General features: G+C 42.1%; 1 non-coding gene across 1 annotated transcript; it reads right to left on the bottom strand.

The window, feature by feature from the left end:
• Nucleotides 1–642: 642 nt before the first annotated feature.
• Nucleotides 643–714, bottom strand: Trnaa-cgc. Its single transcript has one exon. It is a non-coding gene; the product is annotated as a tRNA-Ala (tRNA).
• Nucleotides 715–3,995: the final 3,281 nt, after the last annotated feature.

The following is a 3,995-nucleotide window of genomic DNA, read 5'->3' as shown; positions in this document are numbered from 1 at the left end:
CACTTCCCAAGGAAGGTTAATGTTAGAAATCACACTGAGCTTTCTTGGATGCCCATACTTCTCAGGTGATATGCTTCTTCTTCTTCTTCTTCTTCTTCTTCTTCTTCTTCTTCTTCTTCTTTTTTTGTGGAACCAGGGATTGAACTCAGGTCCTTGCACTTGCCAGGGAAGTGCTTATTCCACTGAGCCATCTACCCGGCCCTCAGATGGTTTAATCTTATGCATACACCTAAACTGCAACTGACAGAGTGGTGAGCCTAGGTTGTACAAAGAAGAGCAAGCCTTCCTCTCTGGGAGCAGGTCAGAAACACCAGATGCATCCAGTGTGCATGTTCAGGTTCTAAGTCAAAGGTGATCATTTCTCTTGGTCATTTTCTTTGCCTTTCACAATGTAGTGTTTAGAATTAATTCATGTTCCTTTCAGAGACCTTGATTCCTTCCATTCTGAAGGCTTAACATGACTGTAATTTTTAATCATGCCGCTGAAAGAGAAACAGCCTATCCACAGTAGGTGAAATGTTTTCAACTTACCATTCAGTTCAATTTTTTGTAAGGAAAGTTGGATCCTGACTTTGTTGTACTAAAGCAGCTTAGCTGAGAAAAGTTGATGCTACTGAATTAAAACAGTAAGAAAGACATAAATGGAGGTGCTGGGGATTGAACCCAGGGCCTCGTGCATGCGAAGCACGCGCTCTACCACTAAGCTACACCCCCAGATGAGATAGCAGTGAGAATGATGAAGCTCAGCTCCCTGATGGCAAAAATAGCTTGGCATTCTATCATCCACGCTGACAGGGAGCTCAGCCAAGTTCCTGCTGTCTCCCGTGCTTGGATTGCTCCATTCAGATCTGACAGAGACGACAACAATCAAAATGAGCTTTGGACATTGCAGTCCAAACTCTTGGCAAAAGTCTTTGGCTCATGTTTTTCTCTCAACACTTGGCTTCCTTTCTACTTGTTCTGCTTCATGCTTTTGGCTTTATCTCTTCCCCAGGCCACACTGGCTTCTTGAAGCCTGTGGTGGCTGTAGCACAAATCAATGGGAGATGCTTCTGTGCTCTTTTTCTGCAGTGGCTTCCCTGTTCATTCATGTGTGCCTTTTTGGGTAGTGATAGCGCATTCCGGGTTTGGAACACAGAGCTCAACTCTGAGCATCTCTGTTTAGCTGAAACAACCCAGTCCAGGTGGACAACAACTTTTCAAGAAGTTGAGTCACTTGTCCAAGCATGCTAGACATTTATTTCACTTGCTATCCTCTCCCTTCCTTGAAGTGAGTGAAATCTGTCTCCCTGGGTGCTCTTCTGTTCCTTGGAAGAGGTAGGATCTTGTAGGGGAGACTCAGACCCATACTACAGTTCTGGGGACTCTCTGGGACCCATATGCTCTGAGGCCTTTATGACTATAATCTCATTGCAGGCAACAGTAAAGATAAAAGAAACAATGGCAGGAGGTGAGTGTGGAAGGAAACAGTTTTAAGTTTATAGGTTTCACAAATACTACATAGCTTTCCAACACTAATCATATCAGACCCTAGACCTTCGCATGCATTTATTTCCTCTTCAGTGGACTCTGAGTAAGCCAGCGCTTCTTCCTTTGTCTTCCTTGTGTCTAATTTTACAGCAATCAGTTTGGAGTCATACTCCTGGGAAGGGATCAAAGTGGCTGTGTCATTTATACTCATTGTAGGCATTAGGTCTCCTGAGACATTTAACAGAATTTTCTTATTTGGGGAATTTCATGAAGTTGAGGTGCTTTGTGCTCAGATTCTCTTTTGGGTTGCTACTTACTCTGTGCAAGATGAAGAAGTGGGAATCTATGAGCTACATTAAGATGTAGAACTCCACTTGTACTCCAGTCCTTCTTAGAGTCAGGAGTTCTCATCTCTGGCTGCACATGTAATCTTCTGAGACTTAAAAGTGAATTTGGACCCCACTTAAAACTAATTGAGTAAAAAATCTAAGTTTGGGGTCTAGGTATTAGCATTTTTTTCCATTTATTTATTTACTGGATACAGGGTCTCTGCAGTTCAGACTTGTAGTGATTCTCCTGTCTCAGCCTTCTCATTTCTGGGATTTCAGGCATACATCACCATGCCAGGTTTCACTGGCTAGTGAAATGTACCCAGGGTTCCAGGGCCAGCACAGCATGCAGTACTGGGGATCAAATGAGGGTCTGTGCGCTTGCCTGGCAGGTGCTTAGACCACTGAGCTGTCTCCCAGCCTGTTTTTGACATGTATAAAAGCTCTCCTGATGATAGTTTAGTGCAGGTATAGCTGAAAATCACTATTTAAATAATGATTAAGAATTATGATTATACTTGAAATATTATTTTATCACTAGTAGCTGTGTGGCTTCAATGTCCTCACCTACAATGTGAGGAGTATTGTATTTCCCTCTACAGGTTTTGCAAAGATACTATGAAATAAGGAATGCAAAGAATAAGCTTTTGTGTACTAGACCTTGGTTTGGTTTTATTAGCATTATTATATTTATGGTTGTGTGATTTCAAAGCTTTGGAATGCTTAAATAGCAAAAACAAATTCTAGTTACTTTAATTAATCAAGGTTTATTTCCTGCCTCAGATGTGACAAAAACTGTAAAAATAAAATGCAAAAACAAATCAGACCCAACATCTGGGCAAAGGAAACTGTGCATGTTGAGTAACTTATTATGTGCTTGGCTTTTTGGGCATATCATCTCATATTATACTGCCAGTCATTCCTGGAAAAGTCACTGCTATTCAGGTTTGAAAGGGGGGAACTGAGACACAGAGAAGTTGCGCCTACAGTCTCACAACTCCAGCATGAAGCAAGCACACATTTGAACTCAGGGCCCACTGCTTCCAGACTTGAGCACCTACTATACATCAAAGTGAAACTTCTTTTCTCCCATGAAATCCACAAGTGGAAGGAATGACCTATGCCAAGTACAGAAAAGTCATTTGGAAGAAAATGAAAATACAATGCAGACTTGAAAGATGAAAAGGATTTCAGTGCTAAGAAATGGGATGGCAAGAACATTCCTGGCAGAGAAAAAAACAGGAGCAAAATCAAAAGGACAATGAATGGTGCACTCTCATGAATCTGTGTGTGTGTGTGTGTGTGTGTGTGTGCATGTGTGTTGTACACTTAGCTACTTAAGCTTTACTCCTCACCTCTCTCCTCTTAGGAGAGGCTTCCTTCTTCTGAAAGAGGACTCCCAGAGTGATTAGAAAGTAGCATCAGTAACATTCTCCCCTCCACTGCTCTTCTTATCAACAGCAAAAATTGTATGTATTCTGAGTCTGTATTCCACTGTGGTCCATGGTGGTTTCACAGGTTAATCAAATGCCAAATGTGCAATAGGAGCTCCTGGCTGACAAGGGCTCTTATCTTTTTCTTGCATATCAAACATATCAGATGCAAGCATGAATACACACACACACACACACACACACACACACACACACACACACACACACACACAGAGCTATAAAGAAGAGCCTGAAGGTTCTTCAAACACTATCTAGGAAGCTCTGTTCATTTTTCTTTACTAACTAGATTTCAGGTTCCATTTGCTCTTTGCAAAGCTGCAAGGTCAATGCCAACTTCACTTTCATCATCTATGTCTGTGGTTGAGCTACTTGCAGTAGCAGCAAATGAAAATTCCCCATACCTTTCAGCCCTGCGGTGGCCACTTCCAGCCTGCCTACAATGTAATTGCAGTAAGTTATAGCCAACCAAAATCCACACCACTGTCATTGTCCTTTGCATGGTAGAGCCACACTACACAATATCTGCTTTAGCCTGTTGAGAACTGCAGGGAGAGAAGGAGAAGAGGAGGCAGGGAGAAAAGGAGAGGGGGAGAGAGAGAAGAAACAAAGAAAAAAGCCCAATATGCTTTCCTTTGGTGGTTGACTCAGCAGAGGTTGTTACATTCCAGGTCTTTATTTCTATACAAACAAAAACCCGCATGTGTTAACCATGCTGCCCTAAAGGTTATGTCCAAGTTCTGCT

Source organism: Octodon degus, unplaced genomic scaffold, assembly GCF_000260255.1.
Source record: "Octodon degus isolate 3935 unplaced genomic scaffold, OctDeg1.0 scaffold00094, whole genome shotgun sequence".
NCBI classification, from domain to species: Eukaryota; Metazoa; Chordata; class Mammalia; order Rodentia; family Octodontidae; genus Octodon; species Octodon degus.
The sequence above is the reverse complement of the archived record's forward strand: the minus strand, read 5'-3'. Positions and strand labels throughout refer to the sequence as shown.